The sequence below is a fragment of the Canis lupus genome, chromosome 24, assembly GCF_011100685.1.
Source record: "Canis lupus familiaris isolate Mischka breed German Shepherd chromosome 24, alternate assembly UU_Cfam_GSD_1.0, whole genome shotgun sequence".
Classification (NCBI taxonomy): domain Eukaryota; kingdom Metazoa; phylum Chordata; class Mammalia; order Carnivora; family Canidae; genus Canis; species Canis lupus.
The window spans coordinates 11609545-11636032 of record NC_049245.1 but is presented as its reverse complement, the minus strand read 5'-3'; the positions used below and the strand labels follow the sequence as shown (position 1 = coordinate 11636032).

The following is a 26488-nucleotide window of genomic DNA, read 5'->3' as shown; positions in this document are numbered from 1 at the left end:
GGATCCCTGGGTGGCTTAGCGGTTTGGCGCCTGCCTTTGGCCCAGGGCGCGATCCTGGAGTCCCGGGATCAAGTCCCACGTCGGGCTCCTAGCATGGAGCCTGCTTCTCCCTCTGCCTGTGCCTCTCTCTCTCTCTCCATCTATGTCTATCATAAATAAATAAATAAAAATAAATAAATAATAAAAAAAATTTCTCTTTTAATTTCTTGGGTGACCCATTCATCATTTTTATTTGCATGTTATTTAACCTTCATGTATTTGTGATATTTCCAGATTTTTTTTTTGTGTGTGTTTGACTTCTAGTTTCATAGTGTTTGGTCAGAAAAGATGCATGATATGACCTTGATCTTCCTGAATTGACTGAGGCCTTTTTTTGTTTGTTTGTTTGTTTTTTTGCAGTCTAATATGTGATCAGTTCTGGAGAATGTTCCATGTGCACTTGAAAATAATGTATATTCTGCTGTCTTAGGATGGAATGTTCTGAATATATCTGTTAAATCCATTTAGTCCAGTGTGTCATTCAAAGCCATTGTTTCCTTATTGATTTTCTGTTTATATGATCCATCCATTGATGTAGTATGGTGTTAAGTCCCCTACTATTATATTATTATTAACTATTTCCTTTATGTTCATTATTCACTATCTTATGTATTTGGATGTTGCCATGTTGAGTGCATAAATATTTACAATTCTTATATCTTTTTTTTTTTGATTGTCCCCTTTATTGTTATATAGTGTCCTTCGTTGTTTCTTGTTACAGTCTTTGTTTTAAAGTCTGTTTTTTCCAATATAAGTATTGCTACTCTGGCTTTCTTTTTACATTTATTTGCATGGTAAATGTTTCTCCATCCTCTCATATTCAATCTGTGTGTCTTTAAGTAGAAAACGAGTCTCTTGTAGGCAGCATATAGATGAGTCTTTTTCTTTTCTTTTTTCCTTTTTTTTTTTTTTTTTTTTTTTTGCCAATTAACAAACTTAATTCACTGTTACCATGTCCAGTCACATATTCACAGGCTCTGGGGAGCATGGTGTGGAAATCTCTGGGGGACACTCTTTGCCTACTGCCGTCAGCTTCTAGTCTCTACCGTTAGGGCCTTTCCCATTCACCAAGCAGAGCAATATCACTAGAATAACATCATGAAAAATAAATCGTGTCTCTTCTGGAAAACAAATCAACCCATCAACAATACACAATCTCATAAGAGCCTTCTGATGGCATATAGAATAAGGCACAGAGTCCCTCATGTGGCACCCAAACCCCCTGCATGATGAGTCCCCAGGCACAGGTGCCCTGGCTTCTCAGGTTTGAGGGTAGGTGGGTGTGAGTAGGGAGGGTGGGTATCCAGGTTCTTTCATTTTGGATTATTATTATTATTATTATTTCCCATTTCTTTTTATTGTGTGGTGAGATCATGAAGACTCTAATCTCAGGATCATTGTCTCCCTAAAGACTGCCTTCTCCGTAGCTCTATAGCCTCATTTTGAATGATGCCTGTTCCCCTGACACCCATTCCCCTATATGTCCTCTCTTGAGCCAGGGTCCTTTTTCTGGGGCTTCAGATTCATCACTGTGCCTTCATCCCTGCCCATGTGTACCTGAGAGGGCAATCCCTGTAAGGAAGGTGTCTCAGGCCACCCATAGTTGGGGATGCCAGGGCTTCCTGCTCCCAAGTTGCATAGACTCCTAGATAAAGGGAAGCTCCACTCAACAAGCCCAGTGTGGCTACCGTGGCCCAGGACTTTGTGAAGGTCAAAAAGTGTGGGAAGAAATTATGTCTGGTCATGTGAACCCAAGGGTACCTTGGAGTCCAGAACACGGCCAGGCCCCAGAGCACTATCTGGCTCTCTTGAGTGAGGATGGTTGATATTCCAAGAAGTAGTTGCTCTTGTACCTTTTCCGGGACTCTGAAGCTTTACCCCCTCTGAGGGGTTCCCTTAATGCCTGTCCTAGGGCCTGAGAGTGGGAGGAACATCACCAGGAGACATGTTTTGTGCCCTTTGCACATGTGCTCTCCTCGTCCCAAACATCTGTTAATGCCATGAGTGACTCTCCTCTGCACTGCCAACTAGACACTTCACCTGTGGGCACTAATCCATTTAATATCTTCAGAAAAGGGAAAGGTTTTCTTAAATTCAAGGGAGCTTCAAAGGCCACACAGAACCCAGACTCAGAACTTCCCAACCTGCTCATCTAAGGTGTTTCCCTACCTATCATATCCTGCCCTCATTCTTCTTTTTTTAATGTGTATTTGTATTTGTATTTTTAATTTTAAAAATGTATTTTCAATAGGCTCTATGCAAGCATAGCAGCCAACAGGGGGCTCAAATACAAAACCCTGAGATCAAGACCTGATCAGAGCTCAAGATTTGGGTGCTTAAACAATTGAGCCCCCAGGAAACTCTATTTTTATTTTTTTAAAGTAAACTCCATGTGGGGGCTGAGCCCACCATCCTGAGACAAGAGTTTCATGCTCTAGGTATTGAGCGATTCAGGTGCTCCCTTTTCCTCTTTTTTCTTTTCTTTTTTCTTTTCTTGTCTTTTCTTTTCTTTTCTTTTCTTTTTTTTCTTTTCTTTTTTTCTTTTCTTCTTTCTTCTTCTTCTTCTTCTTCTTCTTCTTCTTCTTCTTCTTCTTCTTCTTCTTCTTCTTCTTCTTCTCTTCTTCTTCTTCTTCTTCTTCTTCTTCTTCTTCTTCTTCTTCTTCTTCCTTTCTTCTCTTTCTCTCTCTGTCTTTCCTTCTATGTCACATCTTAGACTCTGGCTGCCTTGAATCCTTGAGTCTTGTTTTTTAAACATTCTGTCACTCTGTGTCTGCTTGGAGTGCTTAGTCCATTTACATTCAAAATAAGTATTGATAGATATGCATTTACTGCCATTTTATTACTAGTTTTGTAGTTGTTTCTGAAGACTTTCTCTGATCCTTTCTTGTCTTCCATGATTTGCTATGGGTTTTTAGTAATATATTTATTTTTGTTTATTCTCTGCATATTTATTAGTGGTTTTCAATTTGTGGTTACCATTTAGTTTGTATATAACATCTTCTGCATATAACAGTCTATATGAAGTTGATAGTCATTGAAGTTTGACCCATTCTTTCCTTTTTTCTCCATGTTTCATACTTAACATCCTTTTACTTTGTGAGTTCCTTGAATGACTTTTTACAAAAATACTCATTTTTACTGCTATTTTCTACCTTTATATTGTCACTTTTGTTCTCTCATTTCTACTCAAAGAGTCTTCTTTAATATTTCTTGCAGGGCTGGTTTATTGGTCAGGATCTCCTTTAGTTTTTGTTGTCTGAGAAACTCTTTATCTCCTTCTATTCTGAATGGTAGCTTTGCTGGATAGAGTATTCTTGGCTACAGATTTTTACTACTCAACACTGAATAGATCATGCCATTTCTCTCTGGCTTGGAAGGATTCTGCTGAAAAACCTACTGATAGTCTTATGGGAGTTCCTTTGCATGTAACTGTGTTCTTCTGTCCTGCTGCTTTTATTTTATTTTATTTTATTTTAAAGATTTATTTTTATTTATGATAGAGACAGAGAGAGAGAGAGACAGGCAGAGGGAGAAGCAAGCTCCACGCCAGGAGCCCAATGCAGGACTCCATCCCGGGACTCCAGGATTGCGCCCTGGGCCAAAGGCAGGCACAAAACCACTGAGTCACCCAGGGATCCCCTGTCCTGCTGCTTTTAATATTTTTCGTCTTTATCACTATATTTTCCCATTTTAATTACAACATGTCTTGGAATGGATCTGTTTTTTTCCTTTTATTTTGTTGGGGATTATTTATGCCTGGTGGATCTGGGTATTTGTTTCCTTTCTCCAGATAAGGGAAGTTTTCAGCTATTATTTCTTCAAATAAATTCTCTGTCCCCTTTTCTCTTCTTCTGGGACCTTATAAAATGAATATTACTGCCTTTAATGGAATCACTGACTTCCCTTTTTTCTCTCTTTTGTTCAACTTGATTAGAGAAGACTCTATCTTCTAGGTCATTAATTTTTTCCTCTGCTTCTTGCAGCCTGTTATTCATTCTAGCAAGTGTGTTTCTCATTTCATTTATTGAGCACTTTCTCTCCACTATGTTATTCCTTATCTCTGATTTCATGTCTCACTGATGTCTTCCACTTCTTCCTCAGGTCCAGTTAATATCCTTATGATCATTGCTTTAAATTTTCCAACAGAAACTTATACCTGTTTCACTTAAATCCCTGACTGTGGCCTTCTCTCATTCTTTCATTTGGGACAAATTCCTCTGTCTTCTCATTTTATCTGTCCCTGTGACTGTGTTAGGAAAGTCAGTTATGTCTCCTGTTCTTGAGGGTAATGGCGTTATGAAGAAGTAGTCCTGGAATACCTTGGACTGTGGGGTCCTCTGTTCCTCAGAGTTTGGTACTTCCAGGAGTGTCTCCAATGTGTGCTATGTGCATTCTGCTATTGTATCCTGAGTGCTTTATCCTTCAGACTAGTCATCTGCAGAGGCTCTCTGCCTGCTGTGGGCAGTGTTTGGTCCCTGGCCTGAATGTGATGCATTTAAACTAGGTATGTTTTGGTCTGCTTGTGAAATGAGATATATCACCACTGCCACCACCAGAACCGAGGCCTTGGAAAACTCCCAGGTCAGGAGACGTGGTATTGGCAAGGGTTTGGGCTGGTCTTCTGGGGGAAGGTGCCTGCTGCATTGGAACTGAGGCAAGCCTGACAGGGAAGGGCAGTTCTTTTGGAGCATGGGGAAATGGGTATATGTGTGTGTGTGTGTGTGTGTGTGTGTGTGTGTGTGTGTGATGAGAGAGAGAGAGAGAGAGAGAGAGAGAGAGAGAGAGAAATGTAGTCAAGTTAGATAGCTTGTGTTGGTGCTGTACTGGTTCCTGCAGGTGGCTCTGTGCTTATGCTGAGAGGTAGGGGAGGGAAATGGCACCCGCCAGTTCCTTTGTTCCTGGAGTGGTCTCTCTGGGAATGCTGCCTCTCTGCTCCCAGACAAGTGACTAACATGCCACTGTGTGCCCTAGGTGCTCTTCAGATTGCTCTTTCCATACTGAACATCCATGGCCTGTTTGCCTTTCCTTCTCTCCAAGAGCAGTCCCATTATCTTCCTAGGTCTCCCAGAGCCAAGTACACTGACCTTTAAAACTCTAGGATTTAAGCCCTGATGGTTGCAAGAACTCATGAGATTCAGGCCTTTTCACTTTCTAAGCCAGTTGCTATGGGGATTCATTTTTGAATGAATGTGTGCTCCCTTTTGTGTTAGTCTGTCTCTTGCCCTTCTTCACAACCATGGCTCCCTTCCCACTGCAGTGGCCATGATCTGTTTCTGTCCCAAACTGCATCTCTATATTTTTTACCTTCTTTGATATAACCTCTTCTTTACCTTTAGTTGTGGAGTTTGTTCTGCCAATCTTCAGATTGTGAAGGCTTCAGGTTGATTTCTAGGGTATTTGGGATGATTTGATAGTTATCCAGTTGTACTTGTGGATGAGGTGATCCTAGGGTCCTCTTTTTCCACCAGCTTCTTCCCTCACTGTCGGCCCAACTTCTAAAGATGGGCTTAGTTATTATAGTATTCCTGAATCATGGAGTCATTGGTTCAGATGCATTTTCTATGGTGAATTCAATAATGCCAGTAGCCAATACTTAAATCAAAATCCAAATACATTTTCCATTCCCAATATTCTTTGTATACATTCATGGAAAGCTGAAAAAAGTCCTACAATTCAGGATTTGAATGGCAGAGTTAGACATATCAGTGGCTCCCAAGATTGTTTTAATATCTTGTTTGGCCCCTAAGTTGTGTATGATTTTAGAATGTCCACTATATCTTTCTGGACCTCAGTTTCCTCAATGACAATAGGATGCAGCTGGAAAAAAATTCATTCAGAAGTATGTATTGAGAACCTACCACACAGTAAACCATGGGATATATTTTCAAACCATGTAGACATGACCCCTGTCAAAAAAGAACTCATAAGACACATATGTGTCCAGGATAGAGGGTGACAAAACATGAGAGACTCCTAACTCTGGGAAATGAACAAGGGGTAGTGGAAGGGGAGGTGGGGGGGGATGAGGTGACTGGGTGACGGGCACTGAGGAGGGCAGTTGATGGGATGAGTATTGGGTGTTATACTATATGTTGGCAAATCAAACTCCAATAAAAAATAAAAATATAAAATAGACAATAGAATAAAACAAGGAAAGATAACATGAAATAGGAATGTGTGGACTAAGAAGAAGTATTTTCTAAATTCATGAGTCCTGTGTTCATATCATATTGAACTCTGACAGTGTATCATCTCAGTAGCATCTCTGTAATCCTATGCTGTAGGGTTTGTGCCTTATGCATAAGGATCACAAAGTGAAGAAATGTGCAAGAAATGTACAAATATTATGCATAAGTAGGTGCCCCACCTTTTTTTTGCCTTTACCTGCTAATCATTTGAGACTTAACTCAGAAGTTACTTCACATGACCAGCCCTCTCTGGGGCAAGAGTTCTCCTTTGCATATTAATAGCCCTTGTCTTTGAATTTTAATTTAGCACCATATTACAGTATCTGTTCACTCATCTGCCATTCCTCTAGATATAAAATGCTTAGAATCATTAAAAAAAATCTATTATACTTAAAACTACAATATAGTGGACAAAATACATATGAATTCATTAGTTAATGAACTAATTAATGAGGTCAATAATTAATTATTGATATCTGATGATGTCAGTACTTTATATCTCTTAGATCCTTATTAACAGAATTCAAACTATTCTATAGCAATGTGGTCAGTAATATTCATTTAGTCATATAAGACAATACTCATTTACTTATGTAAACAGAAATGTCTCTATAACAAAAATTCAAATATGATGAGTTAGTTTGACAATCCATTTTCATTTTATCCACACATTTTACTTCTGACCTTCCTAGGCTTTTCTGATTTTGGACTCAGATTTCTGGCTGTATCTCTTATAGTTAAGTTGACCATTCTCATATCCTGCTTTGATTTTTCTTTTAATTTGTGTATGGCCCTTGCCAATGCTATTGTAAGCCTCCCAAAAGAGCACAGTTTAGTGGATTGTTTAGAAATTTACAGTGCCTATCCATAAAAATTAACTGAACTGGTCTGTTGGCTGGATGTAGCCAACCTAAGAGGCAATATATCAACCTGTGGTATGTAATCAGTGAATTTTGAGAAAGAGTAGACACTCAAGTTTGGTTTGGTTGAATCAGCCATTTGCCAATTACTTCTTTGTTAAATATTCATATATTTAAATGATCACAGAGAGGATGGTGAGAGCTGTGCTGTAGAGAAGCAATCAAACAGTCTTTTCCAACTGTGATTACACCAGAATCAGCCATGGGCTTTTAAAGTATTGAGATGCACAGACCCTGTCCCTAGAGAATCCAACTTGGGAGGTCTGGTATAGAGCCACAGGATCACAGTGCTGAAAGCCTTCTGTGGATAGGAAAGAAGTCAGGGTTGTGAATCTCTATAGTAAACCTCAAAGAATTATGAGATGCCCTCCTCCAGGACTTTGTGATCCCCTTAAGAAATGTGCAAATATTATTGTTTTTGAAAAGTAACCCTGAGTGCTTCAATTGTCTTAGTTGCTGGGAATATTTGTTGATTTTTTAGCCTATTCATGGTGAGCTAAATAAATGGCTTTAGTGAACATAAAAACCATGAGTTAATTAATATCAACCATTAAGTAGAAGCAGAAATGTCAGTTCTGCTGACTTGTTGACTGTTGACAGATTGGAGTGGAAGGTATTGAGTCAGTTCATATCCTCTGTGTTGCACCAAAAGGACGTAAATAAGTCGATCTTTAAAACTTGTGAAAACAGATACTTTAAATGCATTCAAAGACTTTCTAAGAAGGTTTGGAAAACAAGGCGGCTGTGTGATCTAGAGAGAAAGGACCTTGGACCTTGGACCTCCTCTGAGGGCTGCTGCTAACCACACATGTGACCTTGGTCCTATTATTTAACCTCTTGAGGTCAGTTTTCTTATTTGTAAAATGCGTGGGCTATGTTATTCTCCAAGCCCCTCCCAACTTAAAATCCTATAACTTAATAGAATTTTTATTATAATTCAAAAATACCTAACAAATTAATGTTCTCCTTTCTCCCTCCCCCCACCCAATATTCTGTTGTTCTATTTTTCCCTAAATCTCATGAATCAATCATTTGTGTTGGTTCACCAGTGCTCCCCAGTGTAAACTAAAACAGGAGTCTTGTTAGCAGTTCATACTTAGTTTAGCCACTTGTCATTTGATTACTGGTATTCATGGAAGAAAAAGAAATCAAAATGACCCCAAATAATTGAACATTCAGTTCAACGGAACACACATACTTTTAATATTTTTGGAAGAATGACATACATAGAGGTATAAAAGTTGTACCTATACAGTTTGATTTTTTCCAAAGTGAACATTTTTGCTCTGTAGGATAATCTGTTGTATGCAGATATCACAATTGAATGTTGATTATTATTTTGGTAATTTCCAGGTTGGGGCTTTTAACAAATAATGCTGCTATGAACACTCTGACATGTATCTTTTGATAACATATATCCACATTTCTGTTGAGTGTATTCCTTTTAAAAAAAAAAAAAGATTTATTTATTCATTCATGATAGACAGAGAGAGAGAGTGAGAGGCAGAGACACAGGCAGAGGGAGAACCAGGCTCCATGCCAGGAGCCTGACGCGGGACTCGATCCTGGGACTCCAGGATCGCGCCCTGGACCAAAGGCAGGAGCCAAACCACTGAGCCACCCAGGGATCCCCTGTTGAGTGTATTCCTAAAGCTGAATTGTTGGACTATTTTGTACAACACACTTCTCTTTGAGTGCTTCGTATGTAACTCGCCTATTGTTTGGTACTGGGGTCTCAAATACATTCCCACCCTCAAGGGGCCAAACCACTGCTTCTTGGATTAGAAATGCAGTTAAGTAACCATGCATGTATATTTGAGCTATAGATAAATTTCCTGCTTAAGCCTACTTAGGCCAATTTTAAAGCACATTTCTGTTCATTGAACAAAAACCACATATTGGCAGAGGGAGAGAGACCCCATTATACAACATAGTAGCAATAGGCACTACAATGTCACAATGAGTTTGAAGAATGCCCTTTTAAAAGAAAAAACAAAAACAGGAAAGAAAGAAAAACATCATGTTCTGTTAATACTCTGTGTGTATTCATTTAAAGTCATCTGGGGAGTATTAGGCACAGTGGGACTGCTTTGTTTTGCTTTGTTTTTAGTTTAACGGAGGGTTCAGGCAATGCACTTAGGCTGCGACAAGGCCTCCCACACATCAATCCCTTAAATTGATCCCGAGATTTGGTATATAAAAATTTTATGGCTCTTTTTTTCCAAGCCATCCTGCAAGATCCATTTTTAGACCTCTCAGAAAGTCACCTGCTCATTATTTCCACTGTGTGTGGGTGGGGTAGTTTGGCCCAAAGAACAGTTCCGATGTCTTTGTGCTACTATTATTGGAGATTTGTTTCTGCCAGAGGTCACGTCCACCTTATCAGTGAGTAGCCTGCTGGATCTTGAATGGATGGGGCCATTTTAGGCAGTGCATTCTGCTTAGGTTAGTAGCAGATTATAAGAAAGTCTGAGTGATTAAGTAGGTGGCTTCAAGAAGGTGGAATGTCATTCATCTTCTGTCGAGAACAAATAGGGGTCTGAGAAGGACTAAGTTAGCCATAAGGCCTTTCCCAGTGGGCTTATGAAGAAAATTCTTTGCTGTCAGATTCTTGAGACCTTAGATCGGGTTCCCAAGCAGAGCCTGAGAAAGCATTTAGTTGCATGTGATTTACTGAAGGTGTGCTTTCATGAATAGGGGGTGAGAGAAGCACCTGATCCTATCCCGGGTCCTGTCACCATTCTCGGATCCTATCATCTTGCCTGATCCTACTACAGGGATTTTGGAATATGAGATGCACCATCTAGAGGGTTGGAGGTCCTGCATTTTGTGCCCCCTTGTCATTCTTGTCAGACAGTCATCTATTGCAGGAAGCCATCGTGGGGAGCACTGAGCAGTTTCCTAGGCCAAGAAGGCTCCCAATTAGCCAAGGATACTTCTTCAGAGAGAGAAGAAAAGGAGAGCAATTAGTTACCAACAGGAGCAAGGGAATGGATACACCAGCTAGTAATATGGACCCAGGTGAGGACACCAATAATAAATATCCACTCCACACAAATTGCAACTCCTGGAGATTTGCTACAGGGGGGTGGGAGTAGAGGGCTCATTTCTTTCTAAATTGTAAACCTTTGGGTGGTCATACATGAAATAAAAGAGGACCCTTTATGGTGGTATCTTCTGCTTGCCATTAGGTATCTGATCAACTTTCATCAGACTTGTTCTAGAAAAAACCTGCTTCCCTTCAATTCCTCAAACATTCTGTGCTCTTACTGACCCCTGACATCTCTCACATCCAGCTGAAAAGCCACTATATATCCCCTAGAGTCTGGCAAAATATCTCATTTCCTCTCCAAAGTACAAAGTATATCTGTCATCTTCAGCCTAATTTATCCTCTTCTCCTTTCATTGAAATTAATTCCTGTCACATAGTCTAACATTTAATTGCTAGTGGTGTTTGCTTTCAAGATATATTGTCTTATCTTCATAAATAGACTGTAAATTTGTCTCAGGTTGGGATTCCCCAAAAGCAGAACATGACATGAGGATTTGAGTATTAAGGATGTGATTCTAGGGAACACTGACAGAGGAATGAAGAAGTGAGATAGGGAATGAGAGGCAGGCAGTTTGAGGCACATTACCAAGGTTAACTACGTTTAGCAAATGAAGCATAATTCTACTGAGGACCTCTGGAAGAATCTGCAGAGCACAGCTCAGAATTGTTCCACCCAGAGGTTGAGGAAATGGGACATTTATCCTTCAGCTCTTGTCCATCATCAAGGGGTGCCTCATGTGGGGCAGCCAACTCCCTGGTACTTCTGGCATGTACAGGCCAAGCATACTCTTTCTACCAGAGAATGCTTTCAGGCCAAGAGAGGTAGGTGACTATAATAAGAGGCTTTCAAGTAATTTGAGAACTGTGAGTGCTGGGGAGATAGGGGTGGAACATCAACCACCTCAGCTTCTGAAGACAAGAATCATGTATACATCTGAATCCACCATTCCAGTTTACAGGGAATATACAATAACATCTTTATTGGTTTCAGCGATCTGTTGTTTGCTTATGACTAAGAAGTGGTATGCAGGGTTGTTAAACACATATTTAGATTAGAGGTCCTGTAAAATTTGAGAAATAATTCAGAAATAATAATTTAGGAGGTTTTCCTAAAACTAAATTTAATCAAGATTAAATGTCACTGTATTTGTGCTTTACCAATTGATAAAAGTTGTTCGGGATTCCAGATATTATTAAGAAGTTTCATGATTTTGGTAGGTCTGTGGATAGAGGGATATTAGAATTCTGTGCAATTTAGAACACCCACCACAAAGCCAGATTCCTAAGTTCAACCTCTAGCTGCCATGCCATCAACTCATGTTTCTCATATTCTTTATGATACTTCATGGAATTTTCTATTTGTTTCTCTAATGTTCGCCACTCTTCTGCAAAAGTAGGTTAACTCCAAGAGAAGGTATAATGTGGGGACTCTTTCCTTTATGTATCACTATCAAATGTACCTATTTTATAATGGGAAATCTCACAGTTCAAGTTCAGTATGTGACCTTCCCTCCTTGAATACTGTTTCTCATTCTTTCATGGATTCAACAAATGTGTTTCAAGTGCTTGCTGTATGCCAAGCAGTTCTAGAACTCTATCCTCAGTGAGCTTCCACTGTAGATGGGAAATTCTATCCAGTAAACAAAATAAGAGGCTAATACAGTACATGGGGAGGTACTGTACTAAGGGAAAAAATAGAGCAGGGCAAGGGGGATAAGGAATGTAAAGTGAAGGTGGCTGGGATGAGTGATAAATAGGATGGTCATTCTAAGGCAACTTTAAGAGGTAATATCTTGTAGAAAAGAAATTTTTCCATCTTTTTCCCCCAATCGGTTGGATGCTGCATTATTCTCTTTTGTGATATCCTATCCATTTTCTTATATGAGACTCCTAGTTCTTGAAATTAACTACCAACCTTCCCTGCTCCTGAGTCTATTGTTACCCATTTCTTTTCACATGTAATAATTATGAATCTCATGATATGTGCTTTTGGCTTCTTCTAACATGAATATCACTTTGCCCTTCAGAGAAGCAAACATTCTATATTTTCTCAGTTTTTAGAGTCAGTGTTATTACTACTTTTGAAGTGCTTAATGTACTAGTTTGAATAGTGACCTTGTTTTCTTTCCTTTAAGTTGCTTGGACTTTCTCCTTTGAAGAGTAGAATTTTTCCTCACTCATTTTCTCACAAAAAAAGAAAAACAGTGGTAAAACACAGTGGTAAAACACACTTTAGACATTTCAAGTTAATGTATTTTTTTCAAGTCTATTCTTTGTGCTTTGATTCATTCTACAAAACTTTTTCAAGTTTCATTCTATCTGCACACAGGACAGAATGACCAAATGCCACTGAGGACTTCTTTCCCATCTAAATTACTGCTCCAATGAGGAACATTTCTAAAATATGGCCACAGCTTATTCTCATGATTTTTAAAAATAGTCTCTAATAAGTATAAATGATGCAAAGGTATCATTTCTCTAATGATATGCATTCTCTAATGGAATGCCTTTTCCCACCTAATCATGATCTTTCAGCCTGTGGTAAGATGATGAGGACATTGAGTTTCTTCTTTTGGGATCCCTAATCAGATGTTGTTCTATTCAGTCTTGTATTTATCCTGTTCTGCCTTTGATAGATATAATGTACATTTATGGATAATAATCAATCCATTATTCAACAACCAAATATGAGGAAATTTCTCTCAGTCCAGATCAAGTTATTTTTGTTTTTCCCTTTTTTTTTTTTAATTTATGATAGTCACAGAGAGAGAGAGAGAGAGGGGCAGAGACACAGGCAGAGGGAGAAGCAGGCTCCATGCACCGGGAGCCCGACGTGGGATTCGATCCCGGGTGTCCAGGATCGCGCCCTGGGCCAATGGCAGGCGCTAAACCGCTGCGCCACCCAGGGATCCCAAGTTATTTTTGTTTTTAACAATAAACTGAAATCTATTTTTGCTTCCTGATTTCCAGACATATTTTGGAACAGGAATAAGTTTTATTGCATTTACAATTCATTGGAGCTTTACCTTTACAAGTTAAGTTAAATTATTTCCTCTAAGACCCAAAAGAAATTTGTGTTGCAGATCTTTTTTGTAAAGAATGCATATAACCATATCTAGACAAATCAAATCCTATATAAAATGTATATGGAATGGTTCAACATATAAGAAATTAATTCTTTTACAAATTAATTTACAATTTCTGTTTGAGTTAATTTTAAAAATTATTCTTCTGATTTCCATTTATGTTTAGGTTGCCTGGGACTGAAATGAAAATTCATTTTTTGACATATTTATGAGCAACACATTTAATTTACAATGAATTAACCAAAATATATAGCTCTGACATATTTTCTTTGTTCTTTGTCCTTTAATTGTCCAGTGGATATTATGGTCTGGTCTGGTTAGTGTCAGTACCCCGCCAATATGAAGGACTGGTGTTTGGCCACTAAAGCAACCCAAGCCTCTTAAGGATCATACATTAATGCAAACACCTCTAACAAGACATATTCACTTGGCAGGATGCTGACTCCAACTTGGACTCTGTGAAATAGTGGATACACCAACTTAATTTGCTTGGGCTGACTCTCCCCTTGGGACATCAAGCACAGTTGGATCAGCAAAAGAAACACTAAAGTTTTGTTGTTGTTGTTTGGCCTTGAAATCAGGAAACACTGGGAGTTTTTTCTTTTCCTTTCTTACATGAAGAGCCACTCCAAATATTCCATAAAGTTTTTTTCCTGTTACCTATCTTACCCCAAACAACAAAACCTGGAGGGGACAAGAAAGGCCTAAGTCTCATTTTAAATCACCTGATGTTGACATTTTTTTGTTATATCACAATTGGTAATCTGTTTTTTTTTTCCTTATGTTCTGGTAGCCTAGATTCATCAAGTGGCCATTAATTGATATTGTACAGTTACACTTTTATCTACCAGGGGATGTGGACTAGAGGAGGAACTGGGACAACAAGGAATGTTTGTTTGAATTTATGTCAGAGAAGCTCCCAGAATTTTGAGTATGGAATTGCTCTGTATTTGAGCCTCAAAAGTTTATAATGCTAGCATTATAGGAGCTTCTTTTCCTTGTATTTTAGTATTTCCTTGTATTTTAGTAGCTTTTAATAACTTTAAGAAGGTAATATGTTACTATTCCCCTATGAGTTTCTCCCACTGACTAACTGGGTATAAAAAATGGAATATTCTCCAAGGGCTTGTCTTTCTTCAGCTGTGAAATGGGAATAGCATAACTTGATCTGGACTCTAAAAAATGATTAAAATGTCTTTATTTTTTTAAAAGATTATTTATTTATTTATTCATGAGAGACACAGAGAGAGAGGGAGAGGCAGAGACACAGGCAGAGGGAGAAGCAGGCTCCACGCAGGGAGCCTGACGTGGGACTCGATCCCGGGTCTCCAGGATCAGACTCTGGGCTGAAGGCAGCGCTAAACCACTGAGCCACCCAGGCTGCCCCTAAAATGTATTAGCAGAACTATGTTGAGGGTAAAGAAAAGCATCTTGAGGCTGAGAAATCATAAATCCTTGGTTCAAATCCCACATCCACTGTGGTAAACTAGACCTGGAGACTGCCTATGTGCAGGTAGTACCTGCACTTCTGAGCAGTTACAGGATCAGATGGCATGATGTATGTGTAGTCTGTGTAGCTCTCAAGTAACCAGAATGATGTGGATTATCAAAAATCAGATTCTCAGTTTAAAAGCAAAGACCTGAAGAACTGTTAGAATTATGTAGAATTATTTAAATCCTTAGAAACCACCCTAGTCAACACCAGCCTTTCACAGAAAGTACTAAGACCAAGAAGGTTGTTCGTTCTTCCACTCTCCCTCTGAACCCTCAACAATGCCTGCCTTTCTTGTTTTACTTTACTATCTTTCTTTTCTTTTTCTTGCTCTGCATTTCCCTCATCATTATCCATTCTCTAGTCATAGGTACCTACATTTGAAAAAGTATAACTAACCCACTTATATCAATGGAGAGATCATCCAAACAGAAAGTCAATAGGGAAAAAATGCCTTTGAATTGCACACTGGACCAGACGGACTAAACATATACAGAACATTTTATTCTAAAACAGCAGAATATACATTCTTTTCAAGCACACATGGAACACTGTCCAGAAAAGACCACAATTAGGCCACATAACAAGTCTTAACCAATTCAAAACAGTCAAAGTCCTACCATGCAATTTTTCTGACTACAATGCTATAAAACTAGAAATCAACCACAGGAAAATAACTTGAAAGAGCACAAATATGAGGAAGTTAAATAAAATGCTACTAAACAATGAATGAATCAACTAAGAAATCAAAGAAGAAGTCAAAACTTACATGGCGATAGAATGAAAATGAAACACAATTTGGTCCAAAATCCTTGGGATACAGCAAAAGCCATCCTAAGAGGGCAGTTTAGAGCAATACAGGCCCACTGCAAGAAGCAAGAAAAATCCCAAATGAACAACCTAGCCTTACATGTAAAGAAAAAGAACAAACAAAACCCCAAAACCAGCAGAAGGAAGGAAATAATAAAGATTAGAGCAGAAATAAATGATACAGAAACTTAAAAAAAAAACAAAAAACAGAACAGATCCATGAAACTAGGAACTGTTTCTTTGAAAAGATCAACAAAACTGACAAACCTTCAGCCAGACTCTGAGAGAGAGAAGAAGAAGAAGAAAAAGAAAGAGAAATAAAACACCACAAAAATACAATTGTAATAGAATATTATGAAAAATTATATGCAAATAAATTGGACAAACTAGAAGAAATGGATAAATTCCTAGAAACACAGAACCTACCAAACCTGAAACAGGAAGAACTAGAAATTTGAACAGACTGATTACCAGCAAAGAAATTGAATCAGTAACCAAAAAATTCCTAACAAACAAAAGTCCAGGACCAGATAACTTAACAGGTGAATTCAACCAAACATTTAAAGAAAGAGTTAATACCTATTCTTCTCAAACTATTCCAAAAACTGAAGAGGAAGGAAAACTTCCAAATTCATTTTATGAGGCTACTATTACCCTAGTACCAAAGCCAGATAAAGACACACCACACACACACACACACACACACACACACACACACACACACACAGAGAACTGCAGGCCAATATCTCTGATGAAGATCTATGAAAAAATTCCCCGCAAAATACTAACAAATTGAATCCAATGATATATCAAAAAAAATCATTCACCATGATCAAATGGGATTTGTTCCCAGGATGCAATGGTGGTTCAATATTTGCAAATCAATCAACATTTGTAAATCAATCAATATTTGCAAATCAATCAACATGATACATCACAACAAGAGAAAGGATAAAAACCATATGATTATTTCAACAGATGCAAAAAAGCATTTGACAAAGTACAATATCCATAATGAAAACCCTCTGCAAAGTAGTAAGAACATACCTCAACATCACAGAGGTCTTTTATGAAAAAACCACAGTGAATATTATACTCAATGGAGAAAAACTGAGAGCCTTTCCTCTAAGATTACAAACAAGACACGGATGTCCACTCTCACCACTTTTATTTAACATAGTACTGGAAGTTCTAGCCACAGCAATCAGACAACAAAAGGAAATAAACGGCATCCGAATAAGTAAGAAGTAAAACTTTCACTATTTGTAGATGACATGATACTATATATGGAAAACCCTAAAGATTCCAAAAAACTACTAAAGCTGATAAAGGATTTAGTAAAGTTGCAAGATACGAATTCAATGTATAGAAATCTGTTGCATTTCCATACACTAATACAGTTGCACCAAAAATAATAAGACACCTAGCAATAAACCTAACCAAGGAAATGGAAGATCTATACCCTGAAAACTATAAAACACTGACAAAAGAAGTTGAAGATGATACAAAGCAATGAAAAGACATTCCATACTCATGGACTGGAAGAACAAATATTGTTAAAATGTCCATACTACCCGAAGCAAGCTACAGATTTAATGCAATCCCTATTGAAATACCAACAGCATTTATCACAAAACTAGAACAGTGCTAAAATTTGTATGGAACAACAAAAGACCCTGAATAGCCATGTGATCTTGAAAAAGAATAAAACTGGAAGTATCACAATTCCAGATTTCAAATCATACTACAAAGCTGTAGTAATCAAAACAGTATAGTACTGGCACAAAACAGACACATAAATCAATGGAACAGAATAGAAAACCAAGAATAAACCCACAATTACATGCTAAATTAATCTTTGACAAGGCAGGAAAGAATATCCACTGGGAAAAAGTCTCTTCAACAAACCATGTTGGGAAAATTGGATAGTTACATGCAAAAGAATGAAACTGGGCCACTTTCTTATACCATACACACAAATAAACTCCAGATGGATTAAGGACCTAAATGTGAGAACTGAAACTATAAAAATCCTAGAAGAGGACATAGGCAGTAATTTCTCTGACACCGGCCATAGCAACATATTATGTATATGCCTCCTGAGGCAAAGGAAATAAAAGCAAAAATAATCTATTGGCAGTGCATCAAAATAAAAAGCTTCTGTACAGCAAAGTAAACAACAAAACTAAGAGACAACCTACTGAATGGGAGAAAATATTTGCAAATGACATATCCAATAAAAGGCTACTATTCAAAATACATAAAAATCGATAAAAACACCCCAAACATAAATAATCCAACTAAAAATGAGTGGAAGAAATTGACAGATATTTCTCCAAAGAAGACCTACTGATAGCCAGCAGACACTTGAAAAGATGCACAATATCCCTCATTATCAGGGAAATGCAACTCTAAATTACAATGAAATGTGGCCTTATATCTGTCAGAATGACTAAAATTAAAGCCACAAGAAGTAACCAGTGTTGGAGAGGATGTGAAGAAAAATGAACCCTTGTGCACTTTCGGTGGGAATACAAACTGACACAGCCACTCTGGAAAACAATATAGAGGTTCTTCAAAAAGTTAAAAATCCAACTATCCTATGATCCAGTAATCACACTACTGAGTATTTCCCTCCCCCCCCCCCCAAAAAAAAACAAAAACACTAATTAAAAATGATAGCTGCACTCCTGTGTTTATTATAGCATTTAAAAGCCAAAATATGGAAGCAGTCCAAGTATCCATTGATAGATGAATGGATAAAGAAGATGTGATATATTCAGCAGCAAAAAGGAACGAAATCTTGCCATTTGCAACAACATGGATGCAGCTAGAGAGTATAACGCTAAGTGAAATAAGCAAGAGAAAGACAAATTCCATATAATTTCCCTCACATGTGGAATTTAAGAAACAAAACAAGAAGCAAAGGAAAAAAAAAACACAAAAGAGAGAAAACCCAGAATCAGACCCTTAGCTATGAAGAAAAAACTGATGGTTACTAGAGGGGAGGTGGGTAGGGGGGTAGGGAAAATTGGTGACAGGGATTAAAGAGCACCCTTATCATGATGAGCACTGAGTATAGAATTGCTGAATCACTATATTGTATACCTGAAACTAAGATAACACTGTATGTTAACTATACTGGAATTAAGATTAAAAATTAAGAGAAGTATAATTTAAGTGTGGAGGGTATACATATAATTATCTTGTATCATTGTCTTTCAGTCAGCATCTCTCACAACTCATTCTAGGCCCACTTAGCGTTATCATCTCATTTCTTTAATTTGGGACACTTTTAATACGGTTCTATCATTTCAGAGGCATAAAGATTTCAAAAGTTAGTGGTAAGCTGGGGAATTTCACAGCTGAAATTTTTGTCTTTTCAGTCTTAACAATAAAACAATACAGAATTTACTCAAATCAGCAGGATAAGTCCAAGTTGCAAAATTATACCCATATTCAAATTACAATATTGGTGTTTATTTTTCTCTTAGAAAAGATGTTTTAACAATAGTTTAATGACAACAGAGTCTCTTATGTGTAACAGTGTCCATGCCATAAAGAAACTGAGAAAGTGACACAATATAGGATATCTTTTGATATTAATTGTCCCAATGCCACACTGGTAGATTTAAGCTAAGTTACTTTGGAAAGTATTCCCGGGCATGATGGTAGTCAGGAAATCATTCTACAATTTATAAATATTGCTGGAGGGCAAAATGTGGAAGTGGGAATAAACTGGATTTAAAGACACAAACAATTGTACCGTGTGTGTGTGCGAGAGCACGAGCAAGTGAGAGAGCAGGAGAGAGAGAGAGATACAGAGAAGCTTGCTCTGATCCACAGAGCATACAAGAGGAAGTCTGAATTTCAGAACAGACCAGAGGCAGAATGAAATCTAAATCTGGCGAGCTACTTTCTACAGTGTCTCCATCTGATGAGTTTGCAAATCTCCAGTGGAAAAAAACATCCCTCTGATTCCATTCTTATAGCTTTAGGGCATCACGTCTGTAAGCACTATAATTGTTTGACCTTCATGGACAAGAGGGTGGTTTTAATTCTTTGCAAAGCTATAGTTTGTGCAGCTGTGGACACTCCTTCAACATTTTGGGAGAAGGTACTGAGCGTATATAAAATAACAAGATTCTTCGTCACTTTCTCTGTCAACCAAAGTTGGTGGTTTCCTAAAGTGCTCTATGAAACCACATGAGGTTTCTCCTGGTGGGCTAAAAAAAGTGGTGTCCCTTCAATATGATACTCTTTACATATTCAATTATTATGCACTTTGTGGAGGCAGAGGAAAACTTTTTAAATTCATTTAAAATGTCCTTTTTCCTTAAAATAACAATTTCATAATTTTAACATAATTTTTATATAACTGATTAAGAGGCATATAAATCCACAGTCATTTAGCAAACAAATTACTAATTGTAGGTGAATAGCACTTTGTCATGTGTCATTAAGTTTTGGAATTTCTGCTTTTTGTTTTGTTTAGTTTTGTTGTGGTTTGGTTGGTTTTTGCTTTTTTTTTTTAAGATTTATTTGACAGAGACAGAGACAGAGACAGAGACAGAGAGGGAGAGTGAGTCCAGGGAGTGTGGGAGCAAGTTTTAAGCAGATTCTGTGCTGAGCACAGAGCCCAACATGGGGCTCGATCCCACGACCCTAAGATCATAACCTGAGATGAAACAAAGAGTTACTTAGCTGACTGCATCACCCAGGCACCCCAAGAATTTCTGCTCACTTTAAATCTATTCCTGGTGACACTCAGATACCTAAACTGTACCATGAAATCTATACTTAGTTGAGGTAAAAACATTTAAGAGACCTAGAGCATTCAAGCAAGAGGTGCTTTAAAAATTTCCACTGAGCATATTCCCTACTTTGGGGGATAAGGAAAATTTTACATTTCACCAGTTATGGAAGGACTCTCAGGTGGAAATTCAAGTGAACTGGTACCACAGATCCAGTTCATCACTGTGATAACTTAATATCATTCATGGATTGGTAATCAGGGTAACCGGTAGCTCACAGCCCTTTAACCTGGCTTGGTGATTTTATAGAAGAGACATATTAAATGTAGTAAGGCGTGGCTTTTACCTGTTACGTCTTTTCTTCCATTGTCCTTTTTTTACACTAGAAAGAGTGGCTGGCTTCTCTTTAAATTTAAAGAGATTTAAATTTTCCAAATCTCTCTAGCTTATGCTTTCAATACTCTTCCCATAGCCTTGGCCCTTACCATTTCAGTACACACACTTGAATCCCAAAAGTCACAGTCTACATCTTGGCCTGAGGATTTGTTCTGAAGTCAGATTTGCCTGTGCAAGAAAGAGGCAGGCTGGAAGTACTTGGGAATGAATGTTCCCCCTGGAGCAGCCGTTAACCAATGACTGATGGGAGTTAGTGTTCCATAGTCTAGCTCCTGCTGCCTTTGAGGAAGGTTATCTTGAAGCATGTATTCTACACTGTCTCCCAGAGTTCCCCAGTTAGAGCTGAGCCCCAGGTGTCCACAATCCCACAATAGCTTCTCTGATAAAGCATCTTACTGGCTGCCTTCCATTGTTGCTCCCCTAACAGCGCTTCCTAAAATTCCTCCCAATTTACTTTTAAATCTTTGTCTCAGGGCTCCCTTCTGGGGGAATCCTGGAAAATTGTTAATAGACATGCCTTCAGCCTGACAATCCCTCAAACCCCCAAAGAACTAAATAAGCCACCTCCTATCCCCAATTATTAAAGGTCTAAATCTCTAATTTGGAGTATATTTTCATGGTTTTTGTTTGGGGCATACCATTACTTTGGAAAATCTGCAACAAAAAAAATATATTACACATATAATATTTTCCAATGTGTCTCTGTGCATATATTCTTAACAAGCACCTGCTTCAGACTGAAGTTCTGGTCAGCAGCCAGGAGAGGCCTGGCTCATAAAATCCTCAAGAGCTGTGTAGGTCAGCAGCTCTGGAAAATGAAGTTCACTCTTAAAATTAAAATGTTGCAGGAAAAAAAAAATGTTGCAGGGATAATTTCTGACATGCAGCTTTTCAGATAATTGGCCTCCATAGAATGAAAAGAACATTCATCTATCTTTCCTTTTCCTCCAAGCAATTTAAGGGCTTAAGCAAATGGAGTTTAATACAGTTTATAGGGGCCCAAGGCAGTGTTCACCTATATCAAAATCACTTGTGAAGCTTTCTTAAAATACATTTTTTCTGAATTCCATCTTGAGTCTATAGAATCAGAACTTCTGGAATTGAGGAATTCACATTTTACAATCCCTCTCCCCCTAAAATAATATATATAAACTCTTAAGTTACATTGACTTGGTGCTTGATAAGTTTTTTTTCACTTTTCCTTTCTTCTAATCTCATAGTTAAGTTGCATCAGATTGCACCATTCTTTTGACAATCTAAAGGAAACATATTTGCATGTACACCCTGTAGAATAGTATTTACTTAAGCCTAGGCTTAACACAAAATAATAAACTTAATAATATGTCCAAATTCCTATAATAAAAATGAAACAATAAATGCATAGAAATAGGAGGAAGAAATTACACCCATTAAATGCATCTAGCCTGATGAGTGATAGGATGGCTGCCTATTCAAGCTGGAAATTTTACACATGATCGAAGCTTTATTTAGTCTAATGGAATGTGCTTCCTGAATTTGACTGTGACTAAGCCAGAGCACAATAGCAAGTATTATGTGATTGACCTGAGCTCATTCCCATCTCTAAGTCATTGTGATTCAGTCTTGACTGCCTCTTTCTCTCAGGTAGCTAATAACCTTGCTGTTCTCCTCTGGTTTTAAAATTCATTCAGGATATTACAGAAATCTACTTGGCAGTCTGTATGCATCATGGGTTCATCTTTGTAGCCTCTCTCTTAAAACTCCTGAAATCACTGAAGATTTAGCCTCATTCTACAGGGCAGGAAACACAATCTCAGTGATTTATGGAAACAAAATTCACAGCAAATGTTATTAGTGGCCAAGATTAATGAGCCTGTCTTACTGCTAGATAATCACATGGGTGTACTCATGCCATGCTTATTGCACCAGCCCAGTAGAGATAACCTCAAAATGTTTTTTGGGAAGAATTTAATATTTGAAATTTCCAAGAACGATATTATTCTCAGACGTTTCAGAACACTCATACATATCCTTACATTTATTTGTCTTTATATTAAGAGAGGCGGGGATGCACCAAAACCTGATTGGAATGTGTGGCTTTTGAACATTCTTAATCCAAACTTTTCCTGTCCTCATACATTGCTTAGCCACTGAGTATAAACCCATAAATATAGCATCAGATGTCAACATGCTCATAAAGTCTGGGAAAAATGTTGTTATTCCCATAGTTACCCTGTGTTGTCCATGTCAGCATCCATAATGATACTCAAATTGTTTTGAGAGTTAGAATTAAACACAATTAAACATGTAGGGGACCTTGATTTTAGGGGAAATGTAGTTCATTCCCAAACAATCCCCCAAGGGTGGTACATTTCTAATGTAGATGTTAAGGTTATGATTGGCCAGAGGTGTTGTGAAGTGGACATCTCCAGATGGCCTCCATATAGGTCCATATAGGTCCATATAGGTCTTCAGACCTCCATATACATTAACACCCAGTGCTCATCCCATCAAGTGCCCCCCTCAGTACCTGTCACCCAGTCACCCCCACCCCCTGCCCACCTCCCCTTCCACCACCCCTAGTTCATTTCCAGAGTTAGGAGTCTTTCATGTTCTGTCTCCTTTTCTGATATTTCCCACTCATTTTTTCTCTAAGACCTCTCTTTACATACCATGCCTCTGAGTCTATCCCCACATAGTAAGGAGATGTGACCTTTACCATCAATTAAAGAAAATCCTATGTTTTTCCTGTGATTTTTTTTTTCAGAGATTCAGTGTGGATTTACTCTGGACCACTGGCCTGCCTATGAATTCTAGGAAGTGTGCAGTTATCTGATAGTAATCTAGAATTCATATTGACCTATGAAAGACATACAGCTTATAATAACTTAAACCGCATCTCAAGTTTCCCCTTCTCTAGAGTCAAGAGAAGACAAAACATCATCAGGCAATATCCCTCATAGAAACACTAGATGTTGATTCTGGATCTTCAGCATTATAATCCCAAGCACTTCAATCTTGTTGACAGCATTTCTTGTATTCTTTACATTATGGAATTTTGAACATTCATGAACTAACATGGTTAGTTCAAGCTGACTTCCATCTATTTCCTACTTGGGGTCCTGGACCTCTTCCACTTTGTTGTCACATTGCTAAGTTAAGGTAAGGGAAGGGAGACTACTCGCCCCAGCGTGATAGTGTTATCACATTGGTTAGGTCCTGACAGATGAACTGACGACTTAATGTCGTATACGTTCTTTTAGTATAGCCACTCATATTTGACTTATGTTTCCATTTTTTATGGTCACTCTCTTTGTGAATGTATGTTAGCTGCTCTTGGAGATAGTTCCAGAGATGATATAAGTAAAAATATATTGATGAACACATCAAACAATTCCTTGCTACTTAAAAATCCCTGGACTAATCTCAGTCCCTCTTAAATCTAGAATGTATGTTCTCAGGGAGCAAAAATGGGGAAAGATACTGATTGACTGAAAGAAATCCACTCATCAAGCAACCAATCTGCTGAAAGCCAACCTGGCTACCATTTGCATATAAACATTGGTCATTCAAGAAATATTGAGGACTCTTAAGGTAAGAAAACTATTTTTGTTTTATCTAGTATCATTGTTATTAAATCAAGGCAATTTCATTGTATTTTTTTCTATAATATAAATAGTAATATGTATTACTTATTAAGTATTATTTATATCATTACCTAACTTTCCACTGTGATGTGATCTGCATATAATAAAAAAAAGAGCAAATGAGTAAATAAATAAATCCTTCCAAGAAATGGTTAGAAAAAGTCAGCGTTGAAAAGTAAAGAAACAATGGGATCATACAATGAATTTCTCTCTCTCACACATACACACACATCATCTTAAATCCAAGTCATTGACCTTCTATATATTTTTAATAGATAACAGTGCAGGTTGTTTGAATGTAGATTCATAAAGACTTTTTTAAAAATATACTTTTAATTTTAATTTTTTTTTGAGAGAAAGACAGAGCAAGGAGTAGGGGTAGAGGAAGAGAGAGTATCTTAAGCAGTCTCCATGCCCAGTGCAAAGTCTGACATGGGGCTCAATCTCATGACCTGAGATCATGGCCTGAGCCAAAATAAAGAGTTGGATGCTTCACTGACCAAGCCACCCAGGTACCCCAATAATTGCCCATTTTAACTAAGGATTTGAACCAGCTTGGCCTACATTGTCCACATAAGTAGAAGTATTAAAAAAAAAAACAAATGATACCAATGATAGTAACAGTTACAAGAGTTTGTTAAGCTAGACTGTCTGGAGGTAAGAGACTATTTTGATTAATTATTCTGTGTGCAAAAATCTGTTAATTTTTCAGAATAAAATTGTTTAGGTTTCCATGGAAACTGAGATGCCAAGCCATATTGTTGTACTATGCTTCATAGAATCTAGGGTAACTTCCTTGACTTCCCCTTACCAGCTCATGGTCAGAGGACAAGACTCACTCCCTGAATATCAGTTTCTCAGTTTAAAAATGAGAATGAAAGTACCTGTTTCATTTCTTTCTAAGTGGGACAAAGCTGGACTCAGATATTGGCCAATGATATAGGCATACCAGTTGGAGAGCTGAAATATGTTATATAATTTTTGTGGTGGCAAAACAAGTAATATGCAAGGGACAGAGGGTTTTCCATGGTTTACTAATGACTGAGTATTTAAGTAGAATATTCAATCTGCTGGCTATTAATACAAACAACTCTAGGTAGCCTGAATCTAATAAACTCTGGGCAAATATTTAATCAATATATTGTGGTTTGACTAAGGGAGACTGTAAATCCTTTAGCCTAAGGCTCAATTCAATCATGCTTACTGCAGTTCTGAGAGCTTGTCCTGAGAGAATGATGATCAGTGTTGCCTAGACTTATCCATCTAACACTAAATCCACCTATTTGACCAGCCCCACTAAAGCCTTATCAGTCACAGGAAACTGTATTCCTAGATGGTGTTATTTAATATGCTACTTAAAAAAGGAGCATTTTCTATCATGCTAAATATCTCATCCCATCAGTTCCACAAAGCAATGTTTTTATCGGTTTATTTCAGGTGGAGAAAATCTGTCCATGTAAGTCTAGAAGGCATGCTAATTATTATTTTCCTTTTAACTTTAGGAAAAAAAATCAGACTAATGCAGTCTATTGTCTTATTATATCCAATTGCTCAGCCCCTCTTGTAAGAGAATTATAAATCTCTTATGTGTTGCCATGTGAACTGCAGTGACTTCCTTTGGAGAAGAGACTTCTTGGTTCAATGATACCACTCTGCCTATGTGATTGCTTTCATCAGTGGAATGTGAACAAAGTAACACATGTCATGTCTGAAGCTGTGAGTCATGTATGATTCAACCATCTCCATTTTTTTTCTGAGAAAGATAAGCATCAAAGAAAGGCTACTGCTTCTCCTTATGTTCTGGGATAAATGTACGTGGAACAGAGTCATAGTTAATGGGCAGCTACTACAGCCTAATGTAAAGTAAACAGAAAATAAACTTTTGTAAACCTTTGTTGCTGGGTTTCAGAAGCTGTTGGTTTTTGAAGCATAATGTAGTAAATATTGTCTTATACATTTAGCAAGGGTTCTGAACATAGTGAAAAAAATTTCATCTCCAGCACTAATAGTACTCAAAATCCTTCTCAAGCCAGATTTTTCTTTTTATTACAAACATACAAGACATTTCCACTTTGTGGAACTTACTCCTTTAAAAACTAGTATTTATGGCACATAAGTTGAGACT

The 26488-nt window shown here is 37.8% G+C and overlaps 1 long non-coding RNA gene across 1 annotated transcript; it reads left to right on the top strand.

Moving 5' to 3' along the window:
* The first annotated feature begins 11468 nt into the window (after positions 1–11468).
* On the top strand, positions 11469–26257 carry LOC106557727. Its single transcript, XR_005377572.1, has 3 exons — positions 11469–11592; positions 24163–24310; positions 25866–26257. It is a non-coding gene; the product is annotated as an uncharacterized LOC106557727 (long non-coding RNA).
* Positions 26258–26488: the final 231 nt, after the last annotated feature.